The sequence below is a fragment of the Rhinolophus ferrumequinum genome, chromosome 2 (assembly GCF_004115265.2).
Source record: "Rhinolophus ferrumequinum isolate MPI-CBG mRhiFer1 chromosome 2, mRhiFer1_v1.p, whole genome shotgun sequence".
Taxonomy (NCBI): domain Eukaryota; kingdom Metazoa; phylum Chordata; class Mammalia; order Chiroptera; family Rhinolophidae; genus Rhinolophus; species Rhinolophus ferrumequinum.
Genome location: NC_046285.1, coordinates 27,429,607 through 27,450,081, shown reverse-complemented (window position 1 = coordinate 27,450,081; position 20,475 = coordinate 27,429,607). Strand labels below are relative to the sequence as shown.

Here is a 20,475-nt window from a genome sequence, read left to right as displayed (position 1 = left end):
CCAGTGGTTTTTCATTATATAATACTGTTCTCCCTTTGTCAAAATGCAATAAAGTACTATGATTTTTTTTAGAATATAGAATACTGTAAATAGTCTATAAATGGAAAGAGCTTTATATATTAACTTCATTCAGTCTGTGGTTATACTGAAATTTATTTTTTTTACATTTTTAAGCATTACAATTCCCTCTTTCAACTTCTAGAGGCAAAAGACAAGTTGAGGTAAATTTCCCACAAGGAACAGGGATGTTATAAGCAGCAAATCACAGTTGTACAAAAAACCAAAACCCCAAAATCAAAACAAAACAAAAAAGATTTTATGTCAAGAATTAGGTTGTGATGCGTCTTGCTTGTCACTACTATTTTTTTCTTTTTAAGATGACTGTATCTATTGGTAAATAGATGAATAAAACTAATATACATTGGCTATTTTTAATGCTATGATTTTTATCTTAAAACTTCATTAATAATTTACTTCATTTAACATGCAAATAAAACTACGACCAGGCACAATGAGGTGAGTACACTCATTCAATCAATTTTGGGCGTGTTCTTGGAAATTTTTAAATGGAAACAATTTGAAGAGGATGGCTGGTAGCCCTGGCAGGACCCCGAAGTGTGGGATAGCCTGACACCATGATTGCTGAGACGCGGAGTGCCAATGTCCCATTGGATCAGTCAAATATGTTAGAGTCCCTGGAAACTGATAACATACCTCCAAGCCAAATTGCACACTGACAGGTTGATACCAACTTCATCATGATCTAACCAGTGGATCCCTGGAAGCACTCTAGAACAGGCCGCCCTGTTGAAATTGCACACATAAATCAGCTGAAGCAAAAACTCCTTTCATGACCCTGAAACATTTCTTGAGGTCTGGAACACATTCATCTTTTAAGGCTTTTACTACTGATGAAGAGACTTAGCCACTCATTCCTAGAAGTCATATAATCTCGTATCATTGTCTTTTCGATGACAAAAAATAGACTTTATTTTTGTAAGAGGATATTAAAGTAAGAGCTCCTCCTGTTTTAATTTTTAGCTGAGGCGCAAAAATGCCAAGGATAAAAAAATAATACATAGTACGCATCCTACCTTACAAATCTGTCCTGCATGACTCCAAGGCTTGAAATGGAGATTTACAAATAAAGAAACAAAAGCACAGGTTTTGCGACCAGTTGCTCAGTACCCAAATCACAGAGGCAGAAGAGTTTGGGATGGAAATAATCATTTTTGGAGAATGTAGTTGTGGCACCCCTCATGACTAGTCTTGTGAGGTGTTGTTACGCAGCAGCCTACCCATCTGTCCCCTCATGCCTACCCCTAAAGAAAGAAGAGTCTGCGAGACAGATCCTTTCAGGGACTTTGCTTCACCTTTGTGCTTACATCTTATGTCTCCCTGTTTGGCCCCAAAGGATGGCTGGTTAGTCAATGACAGGTAAGATTCCTCAAGGAAGGAACAACCTAAGCCAGACACGGTCACATGGGGACCAGCAGGAGAACCCACGGGGTTGATAGAGGTGGGCATAGACCCCCACCTTCCCCCGGCTAAGGAGAGCTTCTGTCTCTGTGGCTATATTCCTTCCCACAATCTGCTTGGGAAGAGATTCAATGATGTGATAACATCAGTTCTCTTTCCATTTTTATCGATAAGTTTCAACATAAAGGTTTTGTCCCTTGGGGAGGTATATACATTGTGGGACTTTCAGGTTCCGGCTGCTTGCAGGCAAGGGTGATTGATTTGAATCAGTTTCCTAGTATAATGTATGAAATTCACAGACTGTGGAGAAAACAATGTTACTCCCTTCTGTGTACATCAATAAAAGCCACAAAGTGGCCCGATTCAGGGCTCTCAGTCCTTTGAGGCTGTGAGACCCTTGGCCCCTATTGCATAAATCTCTTGACTTCAGTTTCTTTCTTAACCCTTTGCCACCCCTTCTTGTTCTCTCACTGCCCATGTTGTGCTGGATGCGACAGTGAGGGACCAAGATAGGAAAACAGAAAGGTTTTGTTTGCTATTGGAGTTTGGGGGAATACAAGGCACTTGCTTTGAATTCAGGGCTGGAAAAGCTTGAAGGTAGGGATTAGTAATCAATGCCTCTGATAAGAAGCTAATATCCAAAATATATAAAGAAATAAAACTCAACAACAAGAACAAAAAACAAACAATCCAATTAAAAAATATGGATTTGAACAGACACTTCTCCCAAGAAGACACACAAATGGCCAACAGACATGAAAAGATGCTCAGCTTCACTAGCTATTAGGAAAATGCAAATCAAAACCCCAATGAGGTATCATTACACACCTGTTAGAACGGCTATCATCAACAAGACAACTAGTAACAAGTGTTGGAGAGGTTGTGGGGAAAAAGGAACCCTCATACACTGTTGGTGGGAATGTAAATTGGTTCAGCTGCTATGGAAAGCAGTATGGAGGTCCTCAAAAGATTAAGAAGAGAATTACCATACAATCCAGCAATCCCTTTTCTGGGTATCTACCCCAAAATCCTGAAAACATTTACTTGTAAAGATATACGTACCCTTATGTTAATTGTAGCATTATTCACAGTGGCCAAGACATGGACACAACCAAAGTGTCCTTCGATAGAAGATTGGATAAAGAAGCTGTGGTATATATATACAATGGAATATTACTCGGCCATAAGAAAAAATGAATACTGCCATTTGTGACAACATTTATAAATCCTGTGATTATCATGCTAAGCAAAATAAGTCAGATAGAAAAAGTCAAGAACCATATGATTTCTTTCATATGTGGGATATAAAACTGATATCAACAAACGAAAAAGACAAAGAAACAAAAACTTGAGAGACACAGACAACAGTTTAGTGGTTACCAGAGGGTAAGGGGTGAGGGGGACGGTAGAAAAGGGTAAAGGGGTTCAAATATATGGTGATGGAAGGAGATTTGACTTTGGGTGTTGTGGGGACAGAGCCCCAAAAAGCAGTTTCCAGGCTCTGAGCCTCACATAGAAAGGTGCTGGCTCAGGTAGTAAATGGCCATCGACTGTGATCAAATGGCCAGCAGCTGTGGCTAGTTGGCCGTCAGCTGTAACCAGTGAGCCATTGGGCACTAATATAACTGCCATGGCAACACTAGCAAAAAATGGGGGCTAGCAAGAAGATGGTGGCTGAGCCTGCAAGCAGAGCAGTGAGGGTTGAGAATTGTGTGGCTCCTGTTTCCTGTGTCTCCAACCCAGCCTCCAGGGAGAATATAGTTGTATGACTCCCCTACCTATGGCTCCGTGGGTGTTCCTTTTTGGCCTCACCATATCCTGCGTTCTTATGTGGGGAGCAGGACCGGAGACCCCGCATGATACCCTGCACGACAGGTGGTGAACACACAATGCAATATGTAGATGATGTATTATAGAATTTACACTTGAAACTTACGTAATTTTACTAACCAATGTCACCCAATGAATTTAATGAAAAAGGAAAAGGTGCGACTTTGGTTGGTTGGTACCTGTTTTAATGAGAGACTACTAGCCTGTATGTATTTCGAAACCTGGATGTAGTGTTTAGTGCTAATACTAAACCTATAATATAGTGTCACAGCTAAGAGCAGGCAGAGTAAAGCTGTAAACACCAAGGCTTGAGTCTTGGCTGTCTCTCATTGTTTGGGTCTTTCATCACTGGGTAAATCAATCTCTCCGTGTTTCAGTTTCTTCCTTTGTAAAATGAGGATAATAACACCACTCTTCTTTTTTTGGGAAAGTTTGATAAGTTAATACACGTAACAATGCCTGGAACATACATAGTATGCACTCAGTAAAAGATAGTTATTGTATTTATTATTACATGAGTATTCAGTGAGATTTCGTTGACAATAGGCAGAGGGGTATATGAGTATTCCCTGTGTATCAGATACAGGCCTTGTAGGATGAGGCCAGCTTATGTTTTTTCCAGGGACTTTGTTCAAAAGTGTAAGAAGCCTAAAGAGAGGTAAACAGCCAGGAAAGTAGAGAGTAAAAAAAATGATCATAAGTTCTGAAAGGCACAGACTTTGCCAGGAAATCTTTAGAAAAGAGATGTGTAATGATTGGGAAGGGGTCCCCCAAGAACCTATGAAAGTGTTCCGTGAGACAAAAAGTCCGTTTTAATTACTCAGCAAGCTCAGATCATCAATGCCAGATCAAGAGTAGCAATCAAGTGAAAGCTATCCTGCTGGGAACTTGTTCCTTTCCCCTTAGCCCCTCTGACTATGAATGGATCAGAGACCTTAGCTGGGAAGCTTTGAGGAAGAAGTACCGACTTTGAAGATCATGACAGAATAAGCGGTGCCAGGAAAAATGATGTTTTTTCCTATTTGCAATCCATGGTGTCTGGCTTTTAACAGTTTGGTATCAGACATTATTTTGTGGATTTGAATAGAAAAAGTTATAAGAAAACCGTTAATTCAATTGAGCAAGTTTCTTTTGAATGCCTAATGTGTGCAAAGTTCTGTGAAAGAGAAGATGTTGTAACAAAAGTGATTAACATATATCTTGAATATATCAGTTGTCACTCAACTACAGTTTTGTGATATGTCTGGGTGGTTCCGTGACGTGGGGCATAATATATCATTACAAAGTGTCACCTTAGACTGTAGGTGTAAAGAGTAACCAGTGGTCATACAACACGACAGCTCCTTATAAGACGTTCTCGGGTTTCTTAAAGATAATTAAGTAGAACTAAATCTCTGTCAAATGTTTGAATAAAGGACAAAGGCGACTTCTGATTTATACTTAACTATGCACTCCGTCTACAGTAATAGTATTAAAATTGACAGTGCTTTTACAACCTCACATCATGGACTCATCTTTCTTTAACTTGTTTTCAGTTTTAAAGGACATTTTAATATACCACTATACATGACTTCTGGCACTAGAATATCACCAACCCTATTAATCAACAGAATCTGCTTGTGGTTTTCCATGGTGGTGTCATTCTTTGAGTAATATGAAATCAGATAATCTCTCCCTGATGATGTATCTCACTAAGTCACTCTCAGAGTGCTGATAACATGATGACAAGAATATATTAGCATAATTTATCATCACATGTACCTTTGCTCTGGGGATGTTTTATTGTAGTGTACAATACACTGGCTGTCACTTTGATGATGTATTACAGCAAGACTTCCGCAGGAAAAAAACACATTTTGATGGAATACTATTCATATCAGATGGTACTGCCCAGGGATAAACAGTTGAAAAAGTTTGACTTCATTTGCTATAGAATTCACTTGAAGGTCAAAGGCACTACAAATAGGAAAGCATAGCTTGAAGACAACAGGTATCTCTCTGATATAGAATAGTTTCTAAAAGTTTAATCTTGGGTTCCAAGTAAGTTAAGGCAGGTTTTTATCCCTAGTAAATATTTAATATCCAAAGCACTGTCATTGTGTAATAGAAGTTTCTGCAGCCTGCAGTATTACTCAGTGAAACGACACCCCTAAACAAGATGTGGAGCTGGCTGGGGGCAGAAGTGAGGTGACTTCCAAGGACAGATTAAAACTGAATGCAATATATTACAATACTTTTCCTGAAATTTTACCCCTTGAGCTACCCTAGAGAATATTACATATGAAAAGGACTCATAGATATCATCTATTATAACTGTGGCCTAGAGGGAATAAGACTTACTCTAGGTCACATAATAGTGAGAAGTAGAGTAGGACTATAAATTAGATTTTTTGATAACTGTTCTAGTGCTCGACATAAAATAATGAAAGCTAATTGTGGACCATTTGCAAATTAAATAGCTAAAACAAGGTACAAGTATGGACATAATATGCTGAGTACAAAAGAGTTCTTTATGCTGCTTTGATGAAGACCGTCATGCAAATCAGTGTCTTCTTGACTGAGCACAACTATAACCGTGATAATTATGATTATGGTAATGGTGATGACGATGATGATGATGAAACTAACACATACTGAGTACATATTGGACATTTGATAGATATTTTGCAAATATTACTTTATTTTGCTTTTTCAATTTACCTAAACACTTTCTTTGAGACACAGATTCCAGAAAACAATGGTCTTAAATCAGCATATACACTCTTATCAACATTATTTCTTCTCCCATACAAAATCCTTGTTCAATGGTGAAGCACACAAAGTTCATGTGTCTTTTATGCAATCACTTTGGCTTATAATTGCATCCATGAAATCATCCTAATTATGTTCTTCAACCAGTAGAAACAACTTTTCCTCAGAAGAAAATTAGACATGATTTGTTTTATTTATTCCAGCTTTCTATTAAAAAAAAATGGCTTTATTTAAACATATACTGGTGCCGCTGATTTACACATCTGAATTTCTCTGCCAACAATTTATATGCCTCTCCCTATTTGGTTGATGCTTTTCAGCATTTCCCCCGGCTGCCTAATTTAAATGATAAGGCACCCACACTGGCAGGGCCTCTGCATCTCTTTATGTTCTATGTAGGGCAGAATGCTTCGCGTGTGCTCAGTCTTCTTTACAAAATGCCTGTCTCACTGAACCAGACAGTATTTTCCTCATTTATCTTCTTTATTATTATCAGGCCATCATGAAGCCTTGACAAGGGACACTTACCAACCACACATGTCACTCTCTGAGTCAACATCATAGCTGCAGCGTAAACATTCCAGCTGGTCCTAAGACACGTTAATAATAGTACAGCTTTTAATATCTCAATAGATGTTCATAATGCTTTCCTTATTTCTAAAGGTCAGGTAACCATTGGTAATGGCAGAGTGCACACAGGATAATGTCTACTGGGTAATGGTATTTAATGTGGGACTTCGTGAAGAGACTGCCCACATGTACTTTTTAATTTGAAAAACAACAGGGCAGAAAATTGAGGTCATTGAAAATGGAGCCACAGTCATCTGAGTATGAATGGAAAAGCATAATGTTTCAGAAAAGTTTTTCAGCAACTTTCCACGACTATCAAAAGATGTCACTATAAATCAAAAGCAAACAAGTCACACACAGAGATGCTTCAGTACTTTCTACAAGGCACTGTAAATCACATAAATTATTCAGAAAATGGCAGTGAGGTCCAGCAGAACGCCTGAGCTAGCTGAGTATTCAGCACTGAAGGGTCAATTGGTTTAGGACAAGAATGGCCTTTTTAAGATTTATGGCATTTCTGGCAACTCTACCATAAAAAAGGCGTGAGTCAGAAAAACCTTGTTTTTGAAATGTCCTCCAAACATCTTCTTTGAAAATTTTGATCCAATACAGATTATTTGCAAAAGGTTTACTACATTAGCCAGAGTACTTCTTAATAAGCTATCACTGAAAAAGACTTAGGCAAGAAATGAGGGAGTTAATTAGATTCAATCAGAAAAACTTTGCATAACTATTAAGAAAAAGAAGAGGAAACACATATGAAAATAATATGTTTTAACCACAGATTGTAGGAAAATTAAAAAGTCGTAGGCAATAGAAAAGGTACTGACAGTGGATTCCATGTTTTAAGGTATAAATTCTCTAACTTTGGAAATTAAAAAGTGAGTCTATTAAAATCCTAGGGACATGTCCACTATGGAAGCCTCTTCTTATTACCCTTGTTACCAAAATAAACTCAGATCAAAGGAAAGACTATGGTGTATATTCAAGTGAAATGAAAACAAATGTCCACACAAAGATTTGTACACAAAAATTTACAGCAGCATTATCCGTAATAGCCAAAAAGCGAAAACAACTCGAATGTCCATTACTGATGAATGGATAAACAAAATGTGGTATATTTATTAAACAGAATATTACTTGCCAATAAAAAGGAATGAGGTATTGTACGTGCTATAACATAGATGAACTTTGAAAACTTTATGCTTAATAAAAGAAGCCATCCACAAAAGAACACATATTGCATTATTCCATTTGTATAAAATGCCCAGAACTGGCAAATATATAGAGATCGAAAGTAGATTTGTGATTGTTTAAGGCCGCAGAACAGTGAGAAGGGGCTAATAGGTGGGTGGGGGAGGGGTTCTTTTGGAAATGGTGAAAATGTTCTAAAATTAGATTATGGTGACAGTTGCACAACTCTATAAATGTATGAAAAAGCATTGAATTATACACCTTAAATGAGTGAGCTTTGTGGTATATAAAGTATATATCAATAAAGTTGTTATAAGCCAAAGAGCAATATGAAGACCAGCTCAGTCAGCTCCTGGGACTAGCGTCTGAGTTTCCAGCTGCTCAGGTGCAGCCCAGAGTCAGCTGCCAGGAGGAGCCCAGGAGGCTGCACATTTGCTGGAGTTGTAGCTGTGGAAACTGTGCTCACCTCCTTTGTAGACCCCATCTCTCAAAGCTGGCACGCAGAAAACAAAAACAATAGCAAAAAAAAAAACAAACAAACAAAAACTAGCCTCCAGAAGAAAATGGATTCTTTTATATCTAGCCAAAATCAAACATATTTTTCAGCCCATCATTGATTTAATGGGATTGAACATACATCTTTTTTTTTTTTTTTTGATGGTTTATAAACATATATTTAAGTGGCAAAAATGTTAAACTATGACATTGGAAGGACAAATTGTGGGCTGAGCGATTTTTCCTGGGACTTGTGAGTCTCTGAACATCACAGATGTTTGGATGAATACAAACCAGTTGGCCAATCTCTAATACAAACATGAAAGTTTACTTTTTATTCTGTGAACTTTCATATGATTTCCTAAGTCCCCATTAGCTACAGATGGTACTAATTGGCAAGATACATTTACTTCACATGATATCTGTTGTTATGAGTGTAAAACTATACCAGAGATTTTTAAATCTTTTGATTATTCCAAGTTTTAAAATGTTATAGAAATTATACAAACATGTCAAGTTTCACAGGGAAAGAGAACTTTGAAGAAATAAAGGTAAAACTATATTGAGCATTTAAAACAGTGGTATAATCTATATTTTGGTTTATTCAATGAGTAATAACAAATTTAAGTACACAGAAGATATATGGAAATCTTCATTTGGGATAGAGGGTATGGCTCTATTACAGATAAAAGGAGCTTTACTCTTTTAATGAACTATTTCTTTCTTATATTTAGAAATGGGTCACAGCTTAAGTTAGTTTTTTAAAAAGTTATAATCTAATTTAGAAGAGAAGTGGATAGAAGCACATGTTACTTTAAAAAATGTTGATAATGTCATTTGGAAAAGAACCATACTAGTAGGTAGTTTTATATCAATTCCAATGAATTATGGTATTAATAGAAGCATATATCTTTGACCCAAATTAATAGCATGAAAGATAAATAGAAGTGGTAAAAAACAACAATGACGTATCAAAGAACAGAAGAAGTATACTCCAAGAAATAAAGGTAGTTTTTCTTGAAGTCCATTGAATGATTTGATATTTCTATTGGCAATTATCATATTCCATATGGGGAAGACAGAGTACTAAGTAATACTTTCGGTTGATTGTATTAGTTGTTCACCAGTTTCCCTGTCCTCCCTGCCCTGGCCGTTGATCGCTGTGAGTGAAGCGTGCTTCCCTGTCTCACTGACTGTGAGCTTGGCAGAAGCCCTGCTTGGCCAATGTGATGTGAGTGAGGTAACATGCCCCATCCACTCACATGCTTGCATTGTTTGGCCATTACCCTGGCACTCTTGCACTATACCACGCTCCAGAGAAGAGCACGCTCCAGAGAGCTCCTTCAGCCTGGGTCCCAGAATGAGAAATGTTGGACAAACCTGAACCTAACTGATGTTTTAAGGAGAGCTGTCCCAGCTGACTTATAGACTTGTGAGTAAGAAATGAAAGCTAGTAGTAAGCCACCGAGATTTGGGGGAGGCTGCTTATTATGCAGTACTACTATATAAACAGCTCTTTTTTGTTTGCTTTGTTTTCCCAGACTTTCTATAACACTAAAAACGTTGATGGTTTCAAGAAAATTATGTAGCATCTGTTGTGAAAGAAACTACATGGAAACGGTGTTACTCATGCCCAGAAAGGAAAACACAGTACAAAATAACTTAAAGCAGAATCCCTTTTCACAATTCCTCAGTCATTTTGAAATAGAGAATATGCTTATTATATTTCATTATATTACAATCTCTGACAACTTAAAATCAAACAAAATATCTGCTTATAGTTTGAACTTTTTGCAAAATGCTAGCTTTTTTTTTTTTTGAAAAACACCATTACAGATACTGTATCCACCAATATTTTAACAAATATACAACCACCTGTATCTCTATACAGAACACAGAAGATGCAGCCTGAGATAAGACACTAGCCAGTTGTAACAGAGCATGGATGTTATCTTTGTTCTTTACAAGGAAGGATCTATGGCAGACTAAAATACATAAAGCACTTGAAAATTATTTAATTGGAAAAGAAAGCACAATAAGACCTGTGGCACTAAGAATGGAGGCAGAATGTCATGCTAGTAAGTAAAGTTTGGAAAAGTAACTTTTATGAGCAGGAGAGATATTGCAGGGGAAAGGACTTTCATTTGTTCTCTTCTTGCACTGTAAGAGACAGAAACCCTCACACACAAATCACTGCAGGTGAAGTACAAGTAAGACTTTCTGCTAGATGGTTGTAAACAACTCTCAGAACCCTGAGAGCCAGACACAGAATTTTCCCCACAAAATATGGGAGATATTTTCTGTTATGCCACAGGTAAACAATGTGTAGCCTAAACCCAGTGAAGGTAGGAAGATATTTACTAACAGATGCCGAAGAACTCAGAATTCAAGATACAGTGTGTCCTGATGGTTATAAATGCGTCCTTTTGCTATAATTCTGAGTGATTTCACTGAAAACACTTGAAATTTTATCTAGGCATAGAGCTATAGCAATGTGTCAGTATAAACAAATGTGGGTACAAAAGTCAGGAAACATCGTGCATGTCAGCGGTAAACACATCGTGAGTGAAACCAAAGGTCTTATGCATTAGAGAGGATGCTAATAAATCCACAGACTGAGAGCTGTAATAACCATATCTTGGCAAATTATAGTCTGGTCCTGCTCCTATAAAATTAGGTATATGTGTAGAGTTTGGATTTCGGAAGAGTTTCAGTACATCTCATTGAATCTTACAGTGCATTTGTACATTTCATTTATGGCTGTGATTGTGAGTTCCTTGGGGACAGAGGATACATCTTATTCCTGTTTTTATCTCCAATTCCTAATACCTGCCATCTATCAAGAATGAAATAAAGTTTTACAAAAGAGAAGGTGGTAAGAAGTATGGGAAGAAGGAAAAAAGGAAGGGAAGGAGGGAGGGAGAGAGGGCAGGAGGGAAGGAGGGAGGGAACCACGGAGGGAGGGAGGAAGAGCAGGCTATTGATCATTGGCAATGAGTATTTATAGTTGTTAGATATCCAATAGGTGGCCCTTTAATCTCCAGATAATTCCTTCCTCCACTCTGTTGTAGGGGACTTTCCTCCTCTTATCTTTATTCATGAAACTGATGTGACGACACATCATAAATAAATAGCTATATTCATTTATAACTTCTAAATGTGCTTTGGAAATGTTTATCGAACGATTAGAATGATTGAGAGCTTAAGCTATATTGCTCATTACACTAGAAAATGTGTGCATCTTGCTTGTGTTATTCATCATAGTTTCTCAGCTGGAACACAATGCTGGTGGTAATGCCATTGGCTCTTTCAGGGTTTAGAGACTTGCTAAAGAATTTACATCAAAGGAGGTAGCTGCATAGTGGTTAAGCTATGGACTCTGGAGACTGGATTTAAATCTTGGCCTTGCATTTTATTATTTGTACAGTCTTGGGCTACTTATTTAATTTTGTGGATGCTTTGGCTTTCCTATTTGTTAACTGGTGATTTTAGTACCTGTAATAATCATTGGTTGTATACAAATATCTGTTCTCCTTCTAAGTAAATAGAGAGATTTTTTTCCCCCTATGTCTTTGAAATTAGGCAGGCCATGTGACTTGTTTTGGTCAACAAAATATAAGTAGAAATGATGGGTGTCACTTGTAGTCAAAACTTTTGAGAGTCAATGTGCTGTTTGTCATTTCCTTTCTCCTTGTTACAGTGACTGGAGATATTCCAGATGGTGGAGGCTTTGTCACACTGTCTCTAAGTGACAACCAAGCAGAGCACAATTTCTAGCTATAGGATATGAAGAGTGAGAAAGAAATAAACCCTTGTTTTATAAGCCACTTGAAGTTTGGGCAGCTATATTCTACTACTGTATAACCTAGTCCTCCTGCTGATACGGTAACTTCTTCACTGAGTTGTTGAAAATTCGTTTAAAGAAGTAAACACATGCAACATCCTTAGAAAGCGTTCTTAGGAATTAGCTGTTATTCTTATTTTAAGCTGCTGCCACTTTGGAACTGCATACCCATTGGCTATGCTTTTGGTAGCGTAACTTTGCTCACTTCTTCATTTGACAACAGTTTTACAAAGGGCCAACAGCTATATGAAAAAATGCTCAACCTCAGTAGCTTTAGGGAAATGCAAATCAAAAACACAATGCGATATCACCTCACCCCAGTTAGAATGGCTATCATCAACAAGACAAAACTAACAAGAGTTGGAGAGGCTGTGGAGAAAAAGGAACCCTCATACACTGTTGGTGGGAATGCAGACTGGTGCAGCCGTTATGGAAGGCAGTGTGGAGGTTCCTCAAAAAATTAAAAATAGATTATCCTATGACTCAGCAATCTGTCTCCTGGGTATCTACCCAAAAATCTGAAAACATTTTTCCGTAAAGATATATATGAAGTCGGACAATTAAGTTGGTGAACTCATCCTAGAAAAAAGTGCTACATACCTCATTGCTGACTATCACTATGGTCACCTTCAAAGGACTCCCCTTGGGAAGCTCTGCACTGAGACCAGCACCTAATCTACCCTTCAAAACAATTTTGGAACTCTTTTTCTGGAATGGCCATCAGAGCTGTTGTCGTATTACCCCTGATGTCCTGAATGTAATCAAAGTGTCTCCCTTTCAATATTTACTTTACCTTGGGATAAAGAAAAAAGTCATCAAGGGCCAGATCAGGTGAGTAGAGAGGGTGTTCCAATATAGTTATTTGCTTACTGGCTAAACACTCCCTCACAGACAGTGCCATGTAAGCTGGTGCATTGTTGTGATGCAAGAGCCATGAATTGTTGGCGACAAGTTCAGGTAGTCTTTTTCATGCAGCCTTTTCAGCACTTCTAAATAGTAAACTTGGTTAACTGTTTGTCCAGTTGGTACAAATTCATAATGAATAATCTCTCTGATATCAAAAAAAGTGAGCAACATTGTTGCAACTAGTTAGCAAACTTAATTGTCAGACCTTGTATGTGATCCAATGTTCATTGCAGCTTTATTTACTGTGGCCAACATATGGAAACAACCAAAGTGTCCTTTAATAGATGATTGGATAAAGAAGATGTATATATACACAATGGAATACTACTCGGCCATAAGAAAAGATGAAATACTGACATTTGTACCAACATGGATGGATCTTGAGATTATTATGCTAAGTGAAATAAGCCAGACAGAAAAAGTTGAGAACCATATGACTTCACTCATATGTGGGCTATACAACGGAAAGCAATAAAGGAACATGACTAACAAAGAAACAGAAACTCATAGACACAGACAATAGTTTAGTGGTTAGCAGAGGGTAAGAGGGGAGGGGCGTGGTAGAAGAGGGTAAAGGGGATCAAATATATGGTGACAGAAGGAGAACTGACTCTGGGTGCTAAGCACACAATGTGATATACAGATGATATATTATAGAATTATACACTAGGAACCTATGTAATTTGACTAATCATTGTCACCCCAATAAATTTGATTAAAAAAAGAGAATACAAAGGATATTCCATCTTTCCTCTAGCATGGTTGGTCAAAATTTGGTTTTATTAATATTTAGTTTAGAAAAATTTGTTTCAGCTTCATAATTTTTTATGGGTGCTGTCATGTAAATTTTTATGGTCACTAAATTTGGGGAAATCTATCAAGTTTCTTTAATATATGAGTTGTTATAGGCAAAGTAGCTATTTGCAGTACTATTACGAATTTGTGCCCTACAGACACAGGAATTTTGATAAATTGTGTTTCATGCATTACCCATTAAAAGTGAAAAAAAAAGAAATGGTGCTTTAAAAATTGTACATTGCATTAGCAGCTATATTTTTGATGAGACAGATCTGTTTTGATTGAAATGTGACAAGAACTGAATCCTCTACTTGTAATGTTACATTTCTAATGATTGAAAAAAATTGAACAGACCAGTTTCTGGCTCCCTCCCTTTCCATCCTTGTTCCTCCTTTGCTACCAACATTTTTTCAGGGATGGGTACTGTAAGGTCTGTTCAGTTATGATAATGTCTCTAGCCCTGGGCATTAGTGTTGTGGCAGTGATTCAGCGTGGTGAGTGAAGGAAACCATTCCTATGCCAGGTGGCTAGTAATAACATCACTAACATGGAAATGACTGAGGGACACATGAATATATCCCACTGAAATAAAATTAAATGTATCCCCAACTCAACTTTCTGATAACTGAATTCCCAGAATGCTCATGGTCACTCCAACATGGGAGAAATGTCATGGAGGTTAGTCAGTCAGAGTGGCGTCAGCAAATTTAACCAATTGCAGTTACTTTTGCAAATTTTATAACACTAGATGATCAAACACATTTCTATAGCGCTTCTTAGGTTCTTACAAGGGACCCTAAAAACTAAGCTTTGTTAACTTCACTGTAAACTTTTTTCTATTCCTGTGGATTAAGTATTTGTTCTTATATTCATTCATTCATCCATTCATTAACTGAAAAATATTTATGAATATATAACTGAATATATAAATGAATATGAACTGAAGATACAAATGTGCATATAAACTAGTACCCATTCTCAGTGAGCATATATTTTCATGGAGAGGTGGACATGTATTAATATATAACAAGCAGTAAATCCAGAGAATAGCAGATGCTGTTTAATGTCTACCCAATAAACATTCACCAAACTACTTCTTTTTGAGCAGAACTCGGATTGTGTTGGGTAATTCATATAACCATGTTCACAAAACCATTGGTGATAATCCTACTCTCTTTGCTTGTGGTTGATTTAGGAATGGACATTGGCCAATGTGATACAAGGGGAAGTCAGCTGAGGGGCTTCTGGGAATGCTTAGGGCACAATTCCTATTCTTCCTTTGCAAATAAGTCTGGACGGGATTCCAGAACTGCAGCAGTTATCTTGCAACCAGAAAGAAAGCTAAGCTGAACACAGAGAGGCAGAGCAATAACAAGGAAAGAAGCACGTAAGGCTTTCGTGGGGTTGGTGAGCAGCTGAATTAATCAACCCTTGAGCTACTCTACCCCTGGACTGACAATGCTTCAGGGAATTTAGAACTCAAAAAGAAAATTTTTAATAAGCCAGAAAACTTCAAATTAAACTGTGACAAGCTATTTTTGCCAGCTACTCTCCTCTCTGTAAAATTGTAACTTCGTTTTTCATTACTTTAATTCTGGTAAAATATGAAACGCAACTGAATACCTCAGAGGGTGATTTGATTATTCTTTTTATAGTTATTACATCTGCACTAATGTATTGGGGGTTATTATGCTGTTTATTTTATGTAATTTTTCCCAATTAACAGTTATTACCAGGAAATATCTTTGCTGAATGAATGTTGCTGCATACATCAGAGAACACGTAGGAATGTAAGGCAGACATCTATAGAAAAGACCTATTTTATACAGTGATCAGGAACTAAAATATCAGCTTCATGCAATTAAAATTGTATATATTCACAAGGGCATGGTGTCAATAAAGGCTGAGTTGTCTGACATTAGACAAATTTAGCTTAACTAAAAATTGTAATTTGAATGTATTCTAAGACTTCTTTTTTTCTTAAAGAGGAAACATATATCTAAAGGCTTCTGACTCAAAAATACAGACACGTCCAATACAAATGATATCCGGAAAAGCACTAAAAGAAGTTTCTATAAATCCCTAAGAATGCGCTCAAAATGGAAGGGAAGATTTTGTTGTTTGTTATTAAGATGTAGTCAGGTTACAGCCAGCGGCTGACATTTGTTACGTTTCAGATGTAACCAGGTGGGTCATCTCTGTGTTTATAAATTCTTACAGTCCAGTATGGGAGAATGGATTTTGTCTTGAACAACTGACTAGTGACAGACAAACTGTCTAGAGAGTATACAGATGACAGATCAAGAGGAAAATGAGCTCTTAAATAGTTTTTCAGTATCCTTCACTGGAAAAACAGCCATGTGACATGTGCACTGTGCACAGTGGGCGTCTGTGTTAGTGTTCACCCTGCTGGAAAATGTATTGCTTGAACTAAATGCACTCTCTATTGAGCATAAATGATTCAGCCACAATTTAATAGGGAGATCATTACTTCTGCAAAAGGATTTTTAAGATGAGCAATGAAGAGTCATAGTCTGTGGTGGAAATTGAGATGTTACTTGCTCAGCATTGTAAAATTGTATGGTAGTATAGGTAGATATTGTCTGTTCTTTATGTCATTAAGTAGAAGGGTCCATAAAAACAAGGGCAAGCTTCAGGTGGGTTGTAAATACGAACAAACACTTCTTGATATCTTTGTTAATTCTTGGAGGTTATTAATTTTCCTTGAATCATCTTATTTTTTTTTTTTGCTTTCAGTGGTGCTTTGAAAAATGAGGGATCAGAGTTCAAACATTTCACCATCATCTCTACTCCTTTGACCTGTTTACAGTCATGACGGTTTCCACCACATCATTCACTTTCCTTTGATAGGTCAGAGTTGTATATGAGGGTTGGCTTCTACCTCATAGCCTACCAGATGATCTGAGAAGTAGTCTACGTAAGAAGGAAAGGAATAGATTTAATTAATTTAAATTGTTGAATTAGACAGGCTGGCCATTATTAAGGAACGATTTGGCTGCTTTTTGCTCCCAAGAGTCAGCATGTAACACTGCTCACATCTCTGTAATCAGTTATTATAAACTTTCAACTGCTTGGCATATAAGTATTAAGCAGGCTTGATGTGATGCTTTACAAATCTTATCGTTATTGGAAGCCAAATATAGTTTTAAAATTACATATGTAATACAATTCTGTTATAAATGATTCAATTATACAGAACTACATAGTATAAAACACGTTAGCTCCTCTTCCTCTCTCTCTCAAGTAGTAATAACTGTTGAGTTTGGTGAATATCATACTAACTGTTTCAGCATATTCTTCATTTGTAATATAGCATTTCATTCAAAACAGATCAGTGTACCAGATACTTGAGTAGCTTAAAGAGCCTTTGCAAGTCACAGATTCATTCATTCAATAACATATACAAATTTATATAAATAGTATTATGCTCAAATTTTAAATTTCTGATATGTTTTTAATTTCTTCATTTAACAAAATAGTTTGGAGGTCTTTCCAAATCAATCCATGAAAGTCAGCTTCATTATTCTTCATTCTTCATTATTCAAATATTGCCTGCATAGTATCTCATGATATGAATCTCATGATATGAATGTACAATTATTAATTTAAAATTCCTGTATTGGAGGATATTTAATCTGTTTCATTTTTTCTCTATTATAAACAATGCTGTTAATAATACCCTGCAATACTTCTTTGTTCTCATGTGAAAGTATTTCTGTAGAAGAGAGTCTTAGTTGGCTAAAATTGCAAATTGGAATTTTGAGATACTGCCAAATGCTCTTCAAAACAGGTTTATCAATTTATATTCCCACAAACAGTGTATAAAAGTGCTTATTTTCATTTATCACTGTCAGCTCTGGATATTATAAATCTTTTTAATTTCTGCCAGTCTGATGGTTAAAAATACAATCTTGTTTTACTTTGCATTTTTCTGATTACTACTGAGGTTGAGCAACTTTTCATGTTTACTGTCATTTGTGTTTCATTTTTGGTGAATTGCCCTTATTTCCTCCCATATTTTCTACTTGGCTCTCTGCTTTTTTCTTATTGATCCATGAACCTAATGTCTTATGATTTTTGTCTATACCTATTTACTTTTCCTTTTGTTAATACTGATGCTGATACTCTATATTTTCCTATGAGTGCATGCGATAAAGTAGTTATAAAATATGTTTAACGCATTTTCATTACAAAAGTAAAAATAGAAAGACTTTTCACTTTTTCACTTTTGTAGAAAGTGCTTTCAATTTAATGTTTCCTTTCATTTTTTTTTAAAAATTATTTTTATTTCCCAATTACAGTTGACATTTAATATTATTTTATATTAATTTCAGGTGAACAGCATAGTGGTTAGACATTTATATAACTTACTAAGTGATCCCTATGATTAATCTAGTACCCTCCTGGCACTCTACATAGTGATTACAATATTATTGACTATATTCCCTATGCTGTACTTTACATTTTGTAACTACCAATTTATATTTCTCAATCCTTTCAGCCCTCTCCCTTCTGGCAACCATCAGTTTGTTCTCTGTATCTGTAAGTCTGTTTCTGTTTCGTTCATTTATTTTGTTCTTTAGACTCCACATAAAAGTGTGATCATATGGTATTTGTCTGTCTCTGATTTATTTCACTTAGCATAATACACTCCTAGGTCCATCCATGTGGTTGCAAATGGTAAGATTTCATTCTTTTTTATGGTAGAGTGATATTCCATTGTTTATTTGAAGCACTACTTTATCCAGTTGTCTATTTATGGGCACTCAGGTTGCTTCCATATCTTAGCTATTGTATTAGGTTGGTGCAAAAGTCATTGCAGTTTAAAAGGTTAAAATAATTGCAAAAACCGCAATCACTTTTGCACCAACCTAATAAATACAGCTGCAGTGAACATAGCGATGAGTATATCTTTTTGAATTACTGTTTTGTATTTCTTCAGATAAATATCCAGAAGTATTGCTTGGTTATAAGGTACTTCTATTTTTAATTTTTTTGAGGAAACTCCATACTGTTTTCCACAGTGGTTGCACTAATTTGCAATCCCATCAACACTGCATGAGAATTCCCTTGTCATCCTTGCCAGCACTTGCTGTTTGTTGATTTATTGATGATAGCCATTCTGACAGGTGTGAGGTGATATCTCATTGTGGTTTTTATTTGCAATTCTCTAATGATTAGTGATGTTGAGCATCTTTTCATATGTCTATTTGCCATCTGTATGTCCTCTTTGGAGAAATGTCTTTTCAGGTCCTTTACCAAGTTTTTAAATAATTTGTTTGTTTTTTTTTTTTTTTTGGTGTTGAGTTGTTTAAGTTTTTTTTATAAATTTTGGACATCAACCCCTTATTTTATGTATAATTGGCACACATCTTCTCTCATTCAGTATGTTGCTTTTCGTTTTGTTGATGGTTTCCTTCGCTATGGAAACCTTTTTAGTATGAAATAATCCCATTTGTCAATTTGTTTATTTTTTTCTTTTATTTCCTTTGCCTGAGGAGATATATCCAAAAAAATTTTACTAAGAGCAATGTCAAAGAGTTTACTGTATATGTTTTCTCCTAGGAACTTTATGGTTTTGGTTCTTACATTTAAGTCTTTAATCCATTTTGAATTTATTCTTGTATATGGTGTAAGAAAGTGGTCCAGTTTCAATGTTTTTGTACGTATTTCTTCAGTTTTTCCAACACCATTTATTGAATAGACTGTCTTTACCCTACTGAATGTTCTTGCTTCCTTTGTCACAGGTTAAATGACCATATAGGCATGGGTTGATTCCTGGGTTCTCTATTCTGTTTCATTGATCTATGTGTTTGTTTCAAAGCCAGTATGATGCTGTTTTGGTTACTATAGACTTGTAGTATAGTTGGTATCAGGTAGCACGATATCTCCAACTTTCTTCTTTCTCAAGATTGCTGTGGTTATTCAGGGTGTTTGTGGTTCCATATAAATTTTAGAATTATTTGTTCTAGTTCTGTGAAAAATGCCATTGGTATTTTGATAGGGATTGCACTGAATCTATAGATTGCTTTGGGCACTATAGACATTTTAACAATGTCAATTCTTCCTATCCGGGAACACAATATATGCTTCCATTTATTTGTATCTTCTGCAATTTCTTTCTTCAGTGTCATAGTTTTCTGAGTACAGGTCTTTTACCTCCTTGGTTAAATCTATTCCTAGGTACTTCATTTTCTGATACAACTGTAAATAAGATTGTTTTCTTAATTTCTTTTTCTGATATTTTGTTATTAATGTAAAAAATGCAATAGATTTCTGAATATTAACTTTGTAGCCGGTTTTTATATTGAATTCATTTATCAGTTCTAATTGTTTTTTGGTGGAATCTTTAGGGTTCTCTATATATAGTGTCATATCATCTACAAATATTGACAGTTTTACTTCTTCATTTCCAATTTGGATGCTTTTTATTTCTTTTTCTTGTCTGATTGCTGTGGCTAGGACTTCCAATACTGTGTTGAAAAAAAGTGGTGAAAGTGGACATCCTTGTCTTGTTTCTGATCTTAAAGAGAATGCTTTTAGGTTTTCCCCATTGAGTATGATGTTAGCTGTGGGTTTGTCATATA

The 20,475-nt window shown here is 36.2% G+C and overlaps 1 protein-coding gene across 1 annotated transcript in view; it reads right to left on the bottom strand.

Moving 5' to 3' along the window:
* EPHA6 (EPH receptor A6) overlaps positions 1–20,475 on the bottom strand; it is an 869,632-nt gene that overhangs the window by 48,006 nt on the left and 801,151 nt on the right.